This window comes from Arvicanthis niloticus, chromosome 10 (assembly GCF_011762505.2).
Source record: "Arvicanthis niloticus isolate mArvNil1 chromosome 10, mArvNil1.pat.X, whole genome shotgun sequence".
NCBI lineage: Eukaryota > Metazoa > Chordata > Mammalia > Rodentia > Muridae > Arvicanthis > Arvicanthis niloticus.
The window spans coordinates 33434017-33455734 of record NC_047667.1 but is presented as its reverse complement, the minus strand read 5'-3'; positions in this window follow the sequence as shown (position 1 = coordinate 33455734).

Genomic DNA, 21718 nt, shown 5'->3' with positions numbered 1-21718 from the left:
TATCCATTGTTGATCATAGAGCTGGAGCCATTGGTGTTCTGTTCAGGAAATTGTCTCATGCACCAATGTGTTCAAGGCTATTTCCTACTTTCTCTTCTGTTAGGTTTAGTTTGTCTAGATTTATGTGTTTGCTTCCTTTTGTTCTAGAGCTTTCAGGTATGCTGTTAAGATGCTAATATGAGATTTCTCCAATTTCTTTACAAAGGCACTAAGTGCTCCTGAGTTTTCTGTTAGCATTGCTTTCATTATGTTGCATAAGTTTGGGTATGTTGTCTTCCTTTTCATTAAATTATAGAAAATCTTCAATTTCTTTCTTAATTTCTTCACTGACCAAGATATCATTGAGTGATACAATTATCATTTATATATATATATATATATATATATATATATATATATATATATTCATTGAGTTTTACAATTATGTAGGCATTCTCTTGTTTTTGTTAGTGTTGATGTTCAGCCTTACTCTATGGTGATCAGGAAGAATGCAAGGGGTTATTTTAATCTTCTCGAATCTAGATAGACTAGCTGTGTGTCTGAGTATGTGGCCCTTTCATGAATATGAAATGTTCTTATCTATTTTTTTTTGATAACTTTTGATTGAAAATCTACTTTATTAGATGTTAGAAGGGTTACTCCATCTTATTTCCTGGGTCTTTTTGCTTGGAAAACCTTTTTCCAGCCCTTTATCCTGAGGTAGTATTTATCTTTGTTACTGAAGTGTATTTCTTGTATAACATATTGTTATGGTTTGACCTGATCTGCTCTTCTTCTCGTGGTGCTTCTGTTGTGCCCCTTGGGTTACTTTTTTCAGGCCCCTTAGCATTTTGTGTTGTGGGTCCCACGAAGGTAAGCAGACCTTATTTCTGTCTTCTTTGTCTTTTCTTTCTTTTCATCCCAGTGTCCTCAATTTTGATTTCAGTTAGGTTTGAAGGTGAGCTTATAGCGGTCATCTTTTTGTTTTTCTTTGTCTTTGGGTGAATGTAGTGTGGTAAACATAGAACAATCATCTTTTCTTTCTTCTTTGTCTTTGTCTATGTGAGCTTACAGAGGCCATGTTTTCTGTCTTGTTTGCCTTTGTCAGTTCTTTTTCACTTTTTGTCTAGATTCATCCTGGTCCCTGATATAGGGGCGGTTTCCCAGTTGATAGTACCAGAGATTGGCTCCTGAATGCCTTTTCCATTCCGAGTAAACTCTCCAGGCATAAGGCTTTTAAACTACACTTTAAACTTAGTAAACCATGACTTTCATCGCCTCTTCTATTGTATTTGTCATATCTGTTCATTGTGTGTTTCCTTTGCTTTTGACGCTGTGTGTTCCCTTCCATTAACCAGGGTTAAACTAACATCTGAGGCTATATTAAAGAACAAAATATCCCTATATATGTCTATCTGCGAGCTATACAAAAAGCTCTCAAAAATAAGACATATCCCTCATTCATCTCACACATAAGATCACATTCTAAATTGCCTGATATATTGACAAAAGAAAATGAAGAAAACTGATGCCCTGATTATAGTTATATGTCGGACCTTGGCCATTTAACTTGCAACATCAATCACATAAGATGCAGGTAGAGGGGGTGATTAACAAGTCTCCACCTCCAGAAATTAAAATATCAATAAGTTATTTAAAGGTCGAGGGCATAGCTAATTAAGTTATTGCCGCCCCTTTTCCCCCTCCCTATAAAAAGCCAGGCCCCCTGACCATCTACACCCACTCACCATACTATGAACAATAAAAGCTTTGGAAAACCAGACTCCACGTGTTGCCTGGGCGCCAGGTTTCCAGCCTTTGGAACCCTGAACCTTGTCAATGCAGCCACTGGCCTGAACAATGGCAGCTACATGAATTTGGGACCCTCTGCTGGTGGTGTGGGAAGCCTGTCCAGGACCCCGCTGTCGAACTGCTGTGGGACCCCGCCGCTGGACTTCCTCCCCCCGCTAGTTTTTTTCCCACAGTTATAGATATAAAATTACTAAAACAAGGCAAAATGTTATACCAACAATTTCAGCTTTCTCTTCAAAATTTATATAAGCTCCTACCCAAATTGCCCATGTCAGAATACAAACATCTTACAAGGTCCTATACAACTTATACACCTCTTACATCATTGGGTCCCCTTGACAGATCAGGAGTTAACCCTAAAGGTCTACTCCCCAATACAATCTGACAAATAGATGTCATCCATTACCCAGGCTTTGATAATCTGAGATATGTACATGTTGTGGTAGATATATGCTTGGCCTTTATATATGTGATGGCCATGACAGATCAAAAGGCCTCTCATTCTAATTAAGGCCATAAAATCAACAATACTAAAATGAGACTGTCAAGACTGACTATAGACCTACTTACTTACTGCCCTCAACAGGTTAGAACCTTTCTATCTTTGTAGAGGATTAGTCACTCCTTTGAGATACCCTTTAGTCCTCAAGATCAAACAATTTTAAAAGGAACAAATAACTCCTTAAATGGAAAACTTACTTGGGTCACCTCCCCCAAATCCAAAAGAGATCCACACCTAGCCTATGTGAAGGTCCTGTTCCATGTAAACTTTCTCTCCTCTGATGAAAGTGGACACTTTTGCCAAAGGACACTCCCCTCCCATTGGTTAGATGGAGGGACCCAATAACCTCTCAATGATTACTGCCCACTCTGCTTCTGATAAGGGAGTTAAGTTATGTTTGTGTTTTTCCCCAGGATGCAAGTGCATCAATATGGGTGTCCTCGAGAGATGTTTGCCTGCCTATGGACCAAGGGGCTATAAGTGAGCCAGAAGAAGACTAAGATGTGAGGATGTAGTGTAAATACTGTGATTATTAATTTTTCTTCAGCCTGGGATTTTTGTGCACTGGGAGCACTGCTAGACTACACTAAGTGTAAAATTTGCAGGGACTATATGATATTTTCATCTAACCTCACACTCCAAATATTATTTCCTTTGTTAGCAGGGAACCCATTAGATTATGATATGACCCAATTATGAAAAATTGGGATTTATCTGGCTCCTCTAATTGTCTTGATTTATACCACATTACTCTCCTAGAAGGCAGCCATCTCTTTAATGGGACTTATTTCCACATAAAGTAGTAGGCAAAAATGTGGACTAGGGCAACTCCAGTAAATGTGACCATTTACAGTCAGATTGATTGGAAAGCCACCCCAGTCTGTGTCCAACCTCCCTTTTTCTTTCTGGTCACTAATACCTCCATTGACAGAGACAACCTTAAATGCTTTAATGAGAAATGTCTCCTGACTGACTGCTCGATGGGGTATTCAACAAGGGCTATCATGATGAGAGAAGCAACCGTCATTGGGATGCCTGTGGTAAAAAAAATACTCACTTTCATGCCATTACTCTGATGGCCCAGACTCACTTACAACCCCTACCCTAGGGAAAGAGGGATTTTGTTATTACAGTTGCCATTATTGCAGCTATTATTACAGGCATTTCCAGGGCAACAACAGCTGCTATTGCCTTGACCCAGACAGTCACTAATACAGAGACTGTCAATGCTGTAGTTTCTAAGTCAGCTGAGGTGCTGCAGGCACAGGAGTTATTAAATTAACATCTTTATCAAGCTATCCACATTTTACAACAACAGATTGACTTACTGGCAGAAGAGTTAGCCCTTGTTGGGGACATGTCTCTATTGGCATGTGACCCCATGTTTCACTCAATCTCCCTAACCTCTTACAGGTAAATAACACCACTGAAGTCCAACAAAATTTGGCTCAATATCTTAAAAATACCTAGTCAGACAAATACTTTAGCTATTCTGTACTGTTAAGGGGGAAATATTGCCAATACCAATACAACCAATACCAATACAATCAGGGTATTTGTGCTCTCCCTAGACATCAGATTTTAAAATAAATGTGGGACAATATTAAGAGGCTGTGAGACCCCTTGTGTATAGCCACCTATGCTATGATGGGAGAAATTGTCATACTAATAATTATTTTGTTAAAGTGACTCACACAACATATCTCTAGGCAGCATTCCACAAATAAGGTGATCCTCAAGGTTCTGATGGCTCTCAAAAATCTTGATTGCAGCCCTCCTAAGGAATTGATCAAAGCATGGATGGCAGAGATCCTTGAGACTACCATGTAGGCTGTTCCTCATCTCCCCCTTGTGTAATATGCCTCTAGAGTGATAACTCTTTGAGAGCTGGTAGTCAATGGTGGGTAAGAGCCTAGTATATAGGACAACCTAAGACATGCACAGTCCAGTATACGAGGAATCCTCTGAGATTGGGTCAACAGTATTGAGGCAATGGTACCCCAGCTCCAAATAGACTGTCAAAATAAAAAAAAAAAAGAAAGAAAGAAAGAAAGAAAAGAAAAGAAAAGAAAAGAAAAGAAAGCAAGCAAGCAAAACCATAAATTCGTAAAGCAAAACCATGAATATGTAACGGGAACAGCAGGACCACCTCTATGTAAATGATATAAATGCTGCTGTGGCCAGAGCCAAAAAAGCATCTCTTGTGGAAGAACCTAATTGAGGACTGCCTAAAAGACCAAGAAGTACTGCTGCAGACAATGTCAGCCAATTGGGAACTGCTGTTTAGAATGGAGGCTTTCTTGGGACCCATGGGGCATGGGTGGAAGGTATTAAAGGAGCTTGCTGAAGTGTTCAAAGGAGCTTGCTGCAAGGTTTCTCACCTGCTCCCAGACTCTCTGTTTTTGACTCCATGTCACCTCACCTCCATCACTCAAGGAAAGGTAGGGTCATGTGGGGAGTAGTCCAAGGCACATGAAACATTTGACATATTAGGTCATTCTAATTGACACTTGGAGAAATATGGCCTTAAAGCTAACAATCTGACCCCAAATACGTCAGCCAGATTTAGGGCCAGCCCTATTCCCAAGAGTAGTTGAGCAACACAAACAGGACTTCATGAAGAATTAAAAAGAAAAATAAATCCCTCAAAGTTTGGTGGGTAAGGAAGTGAAATCAGAGAGGGTAGATATGACATATAATCTACTGGATGATGAGATGATAGAATTTTGGGAATTTGAAATAAAACCAAGTAAAATCTCAAATAAGCACAATTGTATATATGCATGTTCTTGCATAAAATGTATGTAATGAACTGTTCCATTAAAAAGGGAGTGATTTTTTTTTTCAGTAATATAAATGAAATTTCTACCTTAGATATCATGGCTCATGTTTTAGCTCAAAAATGGGGAAAATTATTTTTTATATTTTCTATACTTAAATTATACCAAGTACAAGCAAATTTTTGGTAGATGATTTATTTTATATTTCTTTTCAAATAAATCAACCCTGCTATACATATAATACCTTAGAAAACTGCAAAGTAAGATAAATACTACATTTTTCTATATTAGATGTTGAATAATTTAACATTTTGGTTACTCTTTATTTTTTTTCCTCCAATTTTGTTCTCCTTTTCCGGGTAGATCACAAACTGATTATATTTGTCCTAACAAAATTAAATTGAAATCTTGAACTACATAGAGCCCCTTGTTCTGCTCTCAGATCATGAAGGGATAGGATCACGTAAACAGAATACATTATGTAAGTCTGCAAGCAACCAAATATATGTTTTGACATACTCAAGCTGAGATTAATTTAATTTAAAACTGTTTTTACAAGACTACATACTCTAGACTATTTAGCATTCACTAATGTTAATACAAGCTGTGCCTAAAGTATTTCACACACATTTTATGTTTATTAATTATTTTAAAATAAGAGAATGATATGGCATTTCAAATGTTTTGGATGTAACAAAATTTAGTAAAACAAAACCTCTTTGGAACATTGTTATGATTTGATGGGAGGAAAGACTGTCATGTGTAGCTTGCTGGCACTCTTACGGGCTCATAGGTATGTGCTTTGAACTGAAACATGTTCTTTCCATAAGTAAAGTGCTGGATATATTGTACTCCCTGGGATTTTCTTTTCCTGATTTGAATTTCATCTGTATTTCTTTTTTGTGCTTAAAATAAGTACATAATATAGTAGAAGATAATACTATACCTACTTGTGGTAAGGAAGAAGTAAGGAATTTAAACTTCACCACACACAAAAAATGTGATAAAATATCTATGATAAAAATAGATGTATAATATATGACAAAACCCACCATTATATCCACTTATGTAAGGGAGTAAGTTATTTAAACTTCATCACAAATGAAAAACCTATGATTAAAAATATTCTATGCTGAATACTGAAGATCTTGCTTGACATCTGAGGTGATTAAAACTTTGTTCATACAATGTGTGTATGTGTGTGTGTTCATGTGTGTGTTTGTGTATATGTGTTTGTAAGTATGATCATGTGTCTTTGTAAGTATGATCATGTGTCTCTCTGTGTGTATGTGTGTGTGGTTGTGTGTGTGTGTGTTAACTATCTTATAACATCACCAACAGGACATCTGTGATCTACAGAGTGAACTGATACCTGATAATGCTATTCCTGAAGGGAGGCAAAGTTGTGAACTTTGTTCTATTGTATTTGGGATATCTATTACCTGGATGTGGACACAGGGTTTACATGCTGAAGTTGTAGTTTTAAAGTGAAATCAGAAGAAATTTAAATATGGAGAGTGATTAATCTCTTTTAAGTCCCCATGATTTTAAATAAGTAAATAAAAAAAACAGTTCTGAAACAGGATCAGAGGATAGATAATATGCATGATATTGTAGGTCCAGGAGTGGTCACCACTTCTGAGCATGTCTAGACACATATACAGTCACTTACAGTATTCAGCCTGGGTATATTTCTGGCTAAGCATGCAATGAGATTACCCAAATTATTTTCCAAACTAAAACAGAATAATTTGGAGAATAAATTATGTATACAATAAGTTTATGAAAGAGAAATAAATTTCTTGTTAAGCTAAACTGAAAATTATCTACACAGAGACTACTGGATAAAATTTTCTCAATATTCATAATAAGAAAAGACAATTTAAATTAAATGAAACTTCCCATTGAAGAGCTGAGTTATTAATTATTCACAGCAGTCTTTGTAGGTTTTCCATGGGTGTCATCTGTGAGAAATCCTTCTCACACTTGATGCACTTTCAGAGGTGACCATAGTGGAAAAGAAGTTATACTAGGGTAGGATACGTTTGCAATGAACAAGCCAGGGCCAAGGAAATGGTCCTCATCATAGTAAAAAATTTTTTTCTAAAAATAGCAGAGTAGAGGCAGATAAATTTCTTTCTCACATTTATATATAAGAGAAATATTAGACATTAGCAGCTAAACTTGAGGCAAGGCATCAGAAACACCAAACAACACTCTTTTGTTAACCTGAACAATGGAACATAACACCAGTAGTAGTAAAATATCACTTTATTCATTTACACATTGAAGCATGTCAGGGACAGGCTGGAAAAACAATCATGCTTATTGGCAGGAAGGAGATGAGCACATGTGGGAAATAACATTTAGAAAATGTAAGTGATAATAAAGAGCAATAAGAGAGAAAGTATATTATTAAACATTCTTTGCAGGAGTGTATGCCTGCTTTCCCTGCTGCTACAATCATGGTCTCCTTGAGAATATTTACTTCCAAATTCATTCATAAGGTTACTCTTCCCGATCATAATAAATATATACATGTAATCAGAGGCAATGATACACTTAAAGTTTTGATGGAATAATGGCAAAAGGGCACAGTGATTGCAGAACACAGAATGTTTTGAGGAAGGCTAGAAGGATGACTATCATTGAGTCATGTGACTTCAATCAACTTGTGGGGTTAGTGACTAAATAAGTAGAGTGTAGAAGAAGAATGCACAGCATGATGGGTGAGAAAATTTACTCACTTTCGAACTTCTATTCAGACAAACTTTTTATATGTTTCATTGTTGCATGACACTGATATTTCATGGGTTTTTCAAAATAGTGTTATAGATTGAGTATAACATACAATGTATTTGAATATATTCCCCACAATAGATTCTCTCTCTCTTTCTCTCTCTCTCTCTCTCTCTCTCTCTCTCTCTCTCTCTCTCTCTCTCTCTCTCTCTTTCTCTTTTTGCCAACACTCAACCTTTTTATCTTTTACTTTTACATTACTTTAGTTTCTCTTTACTTCTGCCTGCATCTTGTTGAGTTTGTGTTCAATAGGCAGTTTTAGGATTTTAGAATCAGAAGAACCTAGGTTTAGGTTTTGGGCCCTGTTGGGGGCCGACTTTTAGCAGAAAGCAGCTATCAGCTTTGCAGCCATCTTGAGCCATATACCCTGACATGTGACGTGGATTACAATAGCCTACAACAGCTGAGCACACTCTGATAATCTTGGTTTAGATACCTTGAGATTAAAGATGCGTGAGATTAAAGGTGTGTGAGATTAAAGGTGTGTGACTTAAGAGTGTGATTTAGAGATCAGATTTAGAGACAAGACCTAAGGGCATGATTAAAGGTGTGACCAAAAGACATGGCTTAGAAGTGAGAGATATAAAAGGCAGAGGCAGACGGTAGAGAATCAGACAGAACCAGACACAGCAGAGAGAAGACAGGTAGCAGGCACTTGGAAGAGAACTTGGAAGAAGTAACTTGGAACTTGGAGGGACTAGGAGCTAGGGACTAGGTACTAGGAACTCAAGACTTAGGACTTAGACTGAAGAATAAACGGGATTGAATTACACTCTGTCTGGTCTGCATTCTTCGAGTCCGTCCTCACTCTTGCTCTTGCTGAACCCCGACCCGTGGACCAGAGAGGCAGCTTGGGCCAGGATACAGTGGCTGCCCAAACGTGGGTCGGCCCAGGCCTCAACATTTTGCTTTGGCTGAGACATTTTTTGGCTGCCCCAACGTGGGGCTAGTGTGGACCCCAACAGGGCCTTATCTTTGGTCTGGCCAGCCTATCATGGTCACATCATTAGAGGAAACTAACCCAGGCCTCATTTTCTGTTGCTATGAAATGATAATATTTCCTAAACCAAAGGTAGGTTGACATGTCTCTCCTGTTCTATGCTGCAATTTTGCTGCCCTAATTTTCATAGTTCTTATATTTATTTTTAAGCTGGAAATGCATCTCCAGCCTCTTGCTCTCTGGGAAACTTAGCAGGAATTTGGCGTTTTTATCTCAGCTGCTAGTATTTTGAGGCAGCTATGATAGACACATATAAACTTAGTACTAGAAATATTGAAATCATTTCTTCAGAGCTTTAAGGTAACTTCAACTTCAGAGTGAGACCCTGTCGCAATAATTAAAATAGTTAAGGTCATACACACAAACATTGCGTTTCAGGAATAAATTAATGATATCAACATTTTTTTAAACTTTAAATAAAAGAAATATATTTTATATTAACTAGTTAATTACTTTATTGAATTTACATCCCAAGCTCATTGCCTCCTCCTCTCCTCCCAGTATAGCAGTTTTTTTTCCAGTAAATAATGACTGGTATTTTGTTATCGTCTACTTAATATATTGTACAACATGGAGAAATTTATAAGTTTAGGAAGAATTTTAAACCTTATCTTTTATAATATGATTGTTTTGAAAAAGAATGCTGCATGGTATTAACAAATTGATATGTCATAAATTTTGGTATTTGTTTACATAAAATTTTAGGTATGAATAATAAAACACTACTATGAGCAATGCAACAGTTGTTTACTTATACGGAGCTATTATCTTGCTTGCTCACAAGCTCACTTTCAAATACAGTAGCAAATGGATTTTTAGTGAAAAGAAGATGAAGGTGTACATTTAAATTGTTGTCAGAGTTTTGACATTGCAAGGGAACTTAAAAATGAAGCTAATATTACTTCCATTGTTTTTAAAAAAGCAAGAAGCATATAAGAAAAAAGTAAATGTAGATTTTTTTTATTGGTGAATTAAAGATTCCCTAAAGTGTAAAACGCTAAATATAAAGGATTCAAATATAATGCAGCTTAAAATTCTTCTCAGTTAATACACAGCAACCTTTATCAGGCTCATAAAGACATTTTAAGAGGACATCCAATCTTCAAACATTGTAGAATTAAAGGAAGACATTCCCACTATACATATTATAGTTCTTTTCTACAAATTCAAACTTTTCTATAAATATTTAGTGAATAAATGTAATAAAATTTAATCTCAAAGTTAATAAAAATTTCAATGAAGAATTTAACTAAATATTAATTATTTTAATAAAATCAATTAATTATTCAGAATCAATTTAATAAAAAGCATCTGATATTTTAAGAACACAATATGACTTCTTTTGAAGTTTATATTCATATGAATCCCTTAAGGTATGTCAAAAATTCCAAATTTGATTCATTGTTTCTGGGCTGGGCTTAAAATTCTGATTTATTTTATGCTTGTAATAACAGATTAGCTGCTGGTTCTGGAATAACAATTTGGAAAATATAGTTACAGATTACTCTCCTTAATTTATACAAGCTCTAAAATCTTTTCTTAAAATTAAGGATGCAAATATTTGATTGCATTTCTTCTAAAAAGTCTGTATCACTATCCTATTTGTATTAATTTAACTGTATTCTTTTCACCAGTAACAAAGATAATAACAAAAACAATAGAAAGCTCTAAATATATTCTTTATACACAGACATATGTCCACATGCTTTTAGCACTTGATTTTAGACAAAGAAGTAAAAATATTCACTGGAGAAAATACAACATCCTCAACAATTAGTGCTGGTAAAACTGGGTGTCTGTGTGTAGAAAAGTGAAAATAGATCCACATCAATCACCCTGGACAAAGCTCCCTGAAACTGAAAATGGATCAAGGGCATCAACCTTAGACCAGACAGTCTCAAACTGATAGAAGTAAAGTTGAACTTAAGCTTAAAATCATTGTAACAGAAAATGCATTTTGAGCAGGTCAGTAATAACAAAGGAATTAAGATTAAATTAAAATTAAAATTGTTACCTTATAAAGCTGAAAAACTTCTTTATGATAAAGCATACCAAAATTAGAGTAAACAAGTCACCTGTGAAATGAGAAAAGTCTTTTAACAATTATTATATATAGATATATAGATATATATGTGTGTGTTTATACTATTCTATATATAATATAGAATAGTATATATATTATATGCATATATGTATTCATATATATATATATATATATATATATATTAGAAGGTTAGTATCTTGAATATATTTGGACAACAATTATAATAATTATAGTACATCAGAAATACATATTGGTTTAATCAGTCAACAAGAGAAAAAAATAAATTATTTTAAGGCTATGAACATTGTTTCCCAGTGTTACTATTAGTGAAACATTTATCATAAAAAAACCCTGTGGCTTCTTTGTTTTCTATGCAGCAAATTTGGGTTTCATTAATTTATTAACAAATGTTAAAATTATTTTTCTAATTTCAAAAAATTGTAAAATAAATGATAGAAAAGAGCTATTAGTATAAGGATATAAATAATTAAATGTATAAAAAAGCATTTTTGCTAAATTTCAAAAGAAAAAATAGTTTAAAAGGGAAAATATTTTATTAATAATGTGGTATTTCTTTCTAAATATTAAAAATTGTCACAACCAGAAATAGAAAAGGGCAAAACTGAAATTTTAAAGTACAGGTTAAGAAGATTTGATGAAGATAAAACTTAAAAATAATACACATGTTACTAAGTTTGTTATAATTAGATAAAGAATGTTAAAAGTCTTCAACTCAAATTAAGTGCTATAATATACAGTAAAACATGGCTTTCTATGTTCAAGCATAAGGCTCTATATTTACATAATAATCAGAATCATAATAATAACAATGGCATAAAACAAGGACTTTCTGTAGTTTTACTACTGAAAGGGGAATTTGAAACTTGGAATTTAGGTTTATTAAATACCTACACATTAGGACACAATAATGTCTCAGTACTAAGACATATCTTTTTCTATGGGTTAAGATTATATATATATATATATATATATATATATATATATATATATATGTGTGTGTGTGTGTGTGTGTGTGTGTGTGTGTGTGTGTGTGTGTGTGTACAAATATATGACATATTTTATACAACTGAAATAATATAAATAATATATCCATTTAAAAGTGAACATTAATTTAAGTTTTAAATCAAGAGTATTAGGGATTTATTCCTGTAAAGAGACACCAGGACAACTCTTATAAAGAAAAATAGTTGCTTCTGGCTGACTCTTTCAGAGTTTTAGTCCATTATTTTGAAGATGGGATGCATGGTATCCCATTGCATTGTCCAGGCTGACTTAGTACTGAAGAAAGAGTGGACTCTTGATCTTCAAATCTTGATCTGAAGGCAACCAGGATGAGGATATCTTCCATAGGAACCCAGAAGGAGGCTTTCTTCTAAACTGGAGCCTAAACATAGGAAACTTCAAAACCAATCTATACAGTCACATTTTTCCTCCAACAATGCTATACTTAGTTCAGTAAGGCAAATTCTAATTGTGATACTTCCTATTTCCAAGCATTTGAACACATGAATCTATGCAGGCAAAACATATTTAAATCATCACATTATGATTACATTTTACTTGATGAAACTGTAAAAATTTTTGAAAGTGCTGATATATTAGGTGGAGCTTATTCATGTTTAAAATTGTAATCAAAATATAGCTAAAAATTATAAGTGAAAAGTTAGATTTTGTTACAAAAATAATTCCACGGTGATATTACAGGAAATGAAAAACTACATCAAGAATAGCTAAAACCAAGTTATTTGTCAACAAGCCTAGATATCACATAAACCCTATCTTCTCTCTAAGAGATTAATTTTCACTCTCACAGTAGTCTATAGTTGTCTGTAGTTCTTTGTCTAGGTGTGTAATCCTGTCAAAATTTCCCCTTCTGTGTTAGTACACTTTTGATATTGGTATTGTTCAAGTCTTATTAGCAACTTATAGGAAAGATGATTTCACACTAGTTTTCCATGTATTCTGGCTCTGAAATTCTTCCTGGCCTGTCTTTGAACATGTTCCCAAACCCATACATGTGGGAATGGTTCTTTATGTGTATACAGGGGGGGCTGGGAGCCTCATAACATTGACCTTGGTACATCAAAAACTCCAAATATGATTTTATGTAATGATTTTATTTGCTCTAAAAAAGCTTCTTTGATGGTGGGTGATAGTAAAACTTACCTATGTAAAGATAAAATGTAGAATGTGGTTAGTTAGGTCTTCCTAATTACCAACCTTCTGGTCTACCAAAATGGTGTTTGTAAATTTTATTTTAAGACACATTAACTTATTCCTGTGAAGTTGGCCAGGTTTCCAAAAACCAGAGATGACTTCCTGTTGAGTGAGCCTTACATCCAACCAATTAGCTGTTGGCTACCATTACATAAGCATTGTTCATCAAACCTTTACAGATATCTTCCCATGTCAATCTTTGATGTAGTTCATAGGTATCAAGGGTGAGCTATATGATTAATTGCATCCCTCCTTTAGGAGCTCACATGGCACTTTTTAGTACTGTTGAAACTGGACTATTTAAAGAAAAATTTTAGGTTGGAAGTGTGTCTTCAGTGTCTTCAGCAAAGTGACCAAAGTAAGCAGAAGTAGCATATATTATTTTAGGAGGTCATTTGGACTATATTGACTATCACTTAAAAGGAGGATACTAGTATCTGTTTCTGGGGATTTCACTAGTAATTGATTCTTGTTGAGAACATTGTCAGCATAAGTGGCACAATTCGGATATATACATACATATGTGTGTATGTGTATATATATAATATGTAATATATAATATATAATATATAATAAATATATAATATAATACTATGATATATATGATATATATGATATATTGAATTTTGTTGTTTTTTGTTTGCAAATTATTTTGATATTTTATTTATTTACATTTCAGATGCCATCCTCGTTTCCCATTCTTCCCACCCATTAATCCCCTATCCCATCCCTCCTCCTCCTTTTTTGTCTTTATACTGTTTAAATTAAATGCAAGTATTAAGGTCAGTTCTAGGTTGAGGAACTAGCAATAAAATAGATGTAAATAGTCAAGGAACAAGAAAAACAATAAACTCAGATAGTCAAAGAACACACATGACAGAGTCCCGTGATCACAGGGGTTATCAGGATGACCAAAATATCTGAGCCTACTTTCTTGTCCTAGCCCAAAGTCATTTTCATGCCTGAAATCTATTTTGTTCTAGCTTAAGATTTAGATTTCTGCCTATAATTAATTTTTGATAAATATAAAATGATATTAATACTTGAAGCTTGAAGGTTTTTCTAACAACCTTGGTATTATTTCCTTCTCCATCTCCTTTCTTCATATAACCTATTTTGCTCTTATCAAAAAAATTTATAAGAGATGATGTTTATGTGTCTGTGTATACATATATGGTGTGTGTGTATGTAGAGTCTATGTAGAGAGAAAGAGAGAAAGAGAGAGAGAGGAATTCTAGTCTAATAATATAACTGCTATGTTAAGTGATCACAAGAGATTTGATGCTGAGGGATAAAAAAGACCATCAACCAGAAGTTTTATAACCAGCTAAAGAGTTATTAATAGGGACAGAATACATTTTCTGACTTGCTAATCAAATTTTTTGTTTTGCTTAATGATATTGCCTAATGCTTCAACAAGACATACTTAAACAAGGGAAAAAGAAAAGATTACGACCAGAGGAGGGTGGGCTGAAAAGAAAAGAAGCATACAAAGACATATAGGAAAATGAGGTTTTTTTTAAAGTTGTGGCAAAAATAACATAATTTTTAACAATTCACATTTGATTTTAAAATACATTTATGCTCAATGGAAAATTTTCTATAAAATTATTCAAGTTTGTAATAACTTCATTATTATGTAGTCATATACACAAGCATTACAATGTCTTCTTTTTTAATATTTTATTTTTTATTGGTTATTTTATTTACATTTCAAATGTTATCCCCCTTCCCAGTTTCCCCTCCAAATACCTCCTATCCCTTCACTCCTCCTAGCTCTATGATTGTGCTCCCCAAACACCCCCGACTCCTGCCTCCCTGCCCTAGCATTCCTCTACTGTGGGTCATTGAGCCTCCACAGGACCAATGGGCTCTCCTCCCTGTGAAGCCTGCTAAGGCAATTCTCTGCTACATATCCAGCTGGAGGCATGCTCCCCCACCATGTGTATTTTTTGGTTGGTGGTTTAGTCTGTGAGAGCTTAGCTGAAGAGGTTTGCAACCCCATAGGAAGAGTGACAATATCAACCAACCAGACTCCCCAGAGCTCCCAGGAACTAAACCACCAAAATTTATGTAACTGTTTCTACAACAAACATGTCAGTTGAGACAACTTGAATCTATAATTCTAGGTCATGCTCACTCATTTAAAAATAAGAGTAAGAGTAAGAGTAAGAATAAGAATAAGAATAAGAATTAAAATAAGTATAACTATCTCTTTACATATAGGAGTAAGATCTATGGGTATCTTCATGAAATTGTTGGTGAAAGTAAGACTTCTAATGCCAAAACAAAAATGAGACTTAGCTGCCATGCATCTAGTGTGGGTTATAATAATCTCTGAATCTCTTATAAATGATTTAGGATAGGACAAGAAGAAATATGATTGCCTTAATTGTGTTCTTCAAATATAATTTTAGGGTAACTTTTGAAGTCATAAGACATGGTACTTTCATGAAACTTTTTTTCATTTATTTTCACAGCCTTAGTTTTCCTTAAAATTTAAGTAAAACTAGTAACAATTATATAAAAATCATAAATAGTCTTTTACTTTATGTTGAAGGTTTAAAATATGCTAATTTAGTGTAAGGACTCTAAATGGATCCCTGCATTTTTTTTTAGCTCACATCTCACCAAAAGCTTCAATAAAGGAAAAGAAAAATGACACTATTTAGTTAGTCTAGCAATACATATTTGGTAATCTGTTACATTTGTATATCTCAAAGAAAGGAACACTGTACATAGCTAATGTCCCAAGTAGCCAGTGGGGGGAAAAATTCACATTATTAGAATTCCAATTAGCAGACACCCTGTAGATTCTCATTAGGACAACACTTCATGTCAACTCAATTTATTTTAAAAACAATTGGATTTTAATAGAGCCTCTGATGGCAAAGCATAGAGAAGGTTGATTATAGGACTTGGTATCATAGTATGCCTTTAGTCAAATTTTGCAAGAAAATTGTTATAGTAAACACAATTACAATCAATTCAAAAACCCAAATATTATCATTTTATTTTTATATTTAAAAACCATGTATTCTTTGTTGGTTATTTTATTTATTTACATTTCAAGTGTTTTTTTCCCTTCCTGCATTCCCCTCTGCAAAGTCCCTATCCCATCCTACTCCCTATTCTTCTATGAGGATGCTCATAAAAATCCCTATCCAACCCACCCACACACCTACTCCTGCCTTACTGTCCTAGCATTTCCATATGCTGGTGCATCAAGTCTTCACTGAATCAAGGGTCTCCCCTCCGACTGATGCCAGATAAGGCAGTCTTCTGCTACATTTGCAGCTAGAGCCATGGGTCCCTTCATGTGTACTCTTTAGTTGGGGGTTTAGTCCTTGGGCAATCTGGGGAGTCTGGTTGGTTGATACAGTTGTTCTTCGTATGGAGTTGCAAACCCCTTTAATTACTTCAGTCCTTCCCCTAACTCCCCCATTGGGGTCCATGTGCTCAGTCTGATGATTGGGTGCAGATTGGGAAAGATCTTTACCAATCTTACATCCAATAGAGGGCTAATATCTAATATATACAAAGAACTCAAGAAGTTAGACTCCAGAGAACCAAAAACCATGTAATTTTTAGATTACTAAGAAGTAATGATAAAATTAATATATATAATTCCTCCAGAACCATAATATATTAATTATCCCATAAAGATTCATTATGTTTTTATAATGGAATCAACTAAGTTTTGTTATTTCTTTATTTATTTATGACATAATTTTTTTTACAAAACCACATGATTAATCACTGTGGAATGCATGCTGGGGACCAGCTATGGTTCTATATCTTTTGATTCCTCCCTCAAGGTTGCTGGAATGACGAAGTCAAGTCTGAAACAGGTGGGGTCTGCAAGGGCCAGTTTGGCTGTGAGTGAGTTTATGGGTGGTGGGGGGTGCAGTTGGTTGGGGGAAGCCTTCTCTAAGGAAGGTCTTCTTTTGGATTTTAGTACTACAGCTTTTTTACACTATACTCAATGTTACAGCTCTCCTAGACAATCTTCAAACACTTTGTGCACATATTTTATTCAGTGTGGAATTCTGTACAGTCAGGGTACTAAACGGCTATATATGAAACTTAGTGGGTAGGAAGGAGTTCTCTGGGTAAATGTAAAATTGAAAGGAGTGTAAAGTACTATGAATGCCTCATTTGTATGGGGAGGCATTCCAGGACTCTCAGATACTTGCTGGAGGTGGGGTGTGGGGGTGGGGGCACTTCTTATCAGAAAAGAGAAAGTGAACTTGTAGTTTGGTTGAAGACTGTGACAATCTGCAGGTAGAAGTCTTGGAGTCAGGGTCCCAGATTAGACAGAGAAGCCCTGCTAAGAAAAGGGAGTCGTGCATTTTGCATTGAGCTCAGAGGAGCTATCTAGACATGATAGACTTTAATCTTATTAGTGAGGCGCCATGAACACTTCATCATGACTTCATCTAGAATGAAACCATTTATGACATAATATTCAGGAGAAGCAAAGTATGCATACATGATATATGTTGCCATCTAAGACATCCAATAATTAATATAGACCAAATGCAAAACATCTTCTTTAATTGGTTCTAAAGAAAAAGAGAGTTTTACCATTGAGGTCATGAATGACAAAAACAATCAAACAAAAAATCCAGAGACTTAGAGGATCCATAAAGTACTGAATGATATAAACAAAATGGTAAAAATAAATTTATGGTTTACATATGAAAATTAGAATAGTAGTTAACATCTTAATCATACAAGCTCTACTGTGTATGTGAAAAATGAATCTCATTATTATGAAATTCAAGTTAAACAGAGGAGTATAGCTCTCTCTCTCTCTCTCTCTCTCTCTCTCTCTCTCTCTCTCTCTCTCACACACACACACACACACACACACACACACATATATATATATATATGCTACATATAGCAAATGAAACCATTTAGCCTTCTTTGGAGAAAATCGGCTAAGATGTGATCCTGATATTGAAGTTATCCTAGGAGAAAGCAAATAGCAGCATAGATAGACATTCTGTGGTTGAATAATTGGTTTTTTTGTTGATTTTCTGAAGGTACCACAGTTTAATGCATACTTTTGTACAGACTAGTAAATACTTTTTGAATTTTATTTTTTAATTTTTTGTGTGAATATATTTTTATTCATTGATTATTTTATATGTGTAAATATATACACACAAAACACAAATATTAACAAAAGATAATGAGGGTTTGAATATATATATATATATATATATATATATATATATATATATATATATATATATCCAAACGTTATTCCAGAAGATAGTAAATAGGATCCACCATTTTTCTGGGCTCTCCTTATCTGTTGTTGCACTTCAATGGCAATTCTTCATATATAGAGGCTATACTATGATGTCTCTAGTCATTGCATGACAACATATTCATGTGTATGCATGTGTTTCTTTGTGTGTTTCTGTATGTGTACACATGTGTATATCTTAATGACTTATTTTATAAAGATAGCAACCATGTTGCAGTGTTACATGTTCTCTTTCAGGTGTCATCTGATGTTAAGTTCTTCTACAAGTGCCTTCCCAAATAGGATTACTTTCATGGTACTAGGAGGTAAGACATCAGCACATAGGTTTGGAGAGAAGTATTAATTTAACACTAAATGATATTCACATATGCAAGAAACAGAGAGACACAAATATTGACAAATGTACACACATGCACTCTACAATTTTTATGTTTTAAGCATTTTTTCCATAAAACCCCATTGATCTATTTATTGCTTCACTGTGGTCAGAACTGTTTTTACTCTTTCAACAGAAAACTAGGAGGTTGGAAGGAATGAGGAAGTAACTTTGTCAGCCTTACAGTCTAGTGAGTGGCAGAAATCTTATTTCACACTTAAACTGTAAGTGTTAAAATTCCATTTGTATCTGTAAATAAAGGTCTTGTAGAGAAAGGTAAAAATGAAAAAAATGGGCGAATTTCAGTTTGAGGCTATAGAAGATACAAGATTGTTACTTCACAAGAATATTTGGTAAACAATGTTCTTTAAACTAATTTTCCTTTTGTGTTACTGCATTTGAAGATTTATATTTCAGTTATCTGGAATAACATGTCTAGTTATCAAACTTTTTCACAGTATTGAAATGTATTTTTATATTGTTTTTCTCTTGAAGCAAGTGATGCTTATCAGTGAACTCATTTCCATGCTTCCTATTTTCAAGACCAATCCCCAGCTCCTTTCGGTGCTATCTAGACTCACTGTAGTTTAGATTCTATTCTACCAGTTGTAAAATGACTATACTAAGTGAATATGTCACACATTCTCACATAGTGACAGGCAAAGAACTAGTTATCACCAAATCTTTCTTAATTGGATAAAATATACAAAGGGGACCAACCTATCATGACAGCACTCTGGAAGACCCAATAAGCAGCTGAAAGAGTCAGATGCAGATATTTGCACCCAACCAATGAACAGAAGCTGCTGACCCCTGTGGCTGAATTAGGGAAAGGCTTGGAATAAGCTAACGAGGAGGGCAACTCTGTAGGAGGACCAGCAGTCTCAATTATCCCTGGACCCCTGAGACCTCTCAAACACTGGACCACCAAAAAGGTGGCATACACCAAATGATATGAAGTCTCCAATACATTACAGTAGAGGACTGCCACATATAGAGCAGAAGACTGCCAAGTCTGTGTTCAGTCAGAGATGATGTACTTAACCCTCAGGAGATTGGTGGCCCCAGGGAGTTTAGAGGTCTGGTTGGGTGAAGGGGTAGGGGTGGGGACACCCTAGTGGAGACAGGGGCTGGGGAGAAGGTATGGGACCAGGAAGGGGAATAAAATCTGGAATGTAAATAAATAGAAACATAAATAAATAAATGGCAAAAATAGAGGTGGGATGCAGAGGAAAGGATTTAGTTTTCTTTTCAATAATCTTTTTCTTGTGAAAGTGAATCTTTTGTGTTGATTCTACAGTGGAAATATAAGGTCAATTCAAGTATCATTAAAAATATCACCAGGTAAATTGAGTGTACATCATTTCAACACCTCAGCAAAGAAATAGGCAAGCTGATGTGACAGCTAGGCAGACCTTTCTTTTCATATATAACCTCCATGAAGTAAGTTATCCTGAGTAACACTGCTGCTTCCTTTCACTTCTGTTGTTTTGACACAGCTTAGAAAAAAACGTGTGTTCGGCAGAATTATTACTGCTTATAGTGATAAGAATGAAACTAGTCCTCTTATGATCAAATAGTTCAATGTTCTGTCATTAGGGAGTGGTGGTGCTTGAGAGACCTTAGAAGGCACGGCATCATTGCTATAGGTGTGGCCTTATTGGAGGAAGTGTGTCACTGAAGACTGGCAAGACCCAGTCTCTTTCACTTCCTCTTCCCCTCCCCTTCCCTCTTTCCCTCCCTCTCCCCTCTGCCTACCCACCTCTCTCCATCTCCTTCTGTTGTCTGCTGATGCAAATATAGAACTTTCAGTTACCACTCCAACAACATATATACTTGCCTGCTATCATATTCCTGCCATGATGGCAATGGACTAAACCTCAGAATCTATAAACATGCCTCAGTTAAATATGTTGCTTTCCAAGAGTGTTGTAATCATGGTGCTTCTTCACAGCAATAGAACACTGGCTACAATACAACTGGAATGGTATTGTGGTTGTTGTGGATAACATTAATATTTCAAAGCTGACAGAGCAAGGAGACCCATTAAGGCCTATTATTGACAGTATAAGTGCACATATTCAATGCATAGTTATTATTGCATATATATATGTGTATATATATAGCTATATTACATATGTATCAACACACACACACACATATATATACCATCAAATACATATGTTATATATATATAATATATATATATATTATATATATATAATCTAGCAGAAAATATCTGTACAGATGACTCCCAGTGACAAAAAGAACCCATACTTCTCATTGTTTCAGTGTAAATTGCCACAAAATTAAGAAATATGGCTGCCAATAAAACTTCTTATACATATTTAGTTAATTTTACTAGCTTATCAATTTGTATTTTTATTATCTGTGTTGAAGATTTTAAGTGGGTGCTTCAGCTTGTCTGATTTTATTCAATTCTATTGACTATCTGTAACTACTATATAAGAGTCCCAAACCTCAGTGCTTTAATATTATACAGTAACCATAATCAGTTACCTCATATAGGTACAGATATAGGTATAGGTACAGGTATAGAATCTGAACAGTGAACTTTGATGACATTCAAATCCCAAACTCTTCTCATGACACTCTTATTTCTCTACTCTCCCAATTTCATATTTTTATTTCACTGTTTCTCTCTCTCTCTCTCTCTCTCTCTCTCTCTCTCTCTCTCTTCTCTCTCACTTCTTCTTTTTAACCTATCATGACCAGCTAGCGTTAACTAGCTACTTTTAAAGTAGCATGCCATTATAAGGACTATCTTCTTTCACTGGAAATATAGAGTTAACATTCATCTATGTTTTCTGTGGGATGAGAAATAATTTTTAAAACAATATTAATGTATATTAATTATATACAATTATGGCTTTCATTGTGACATTT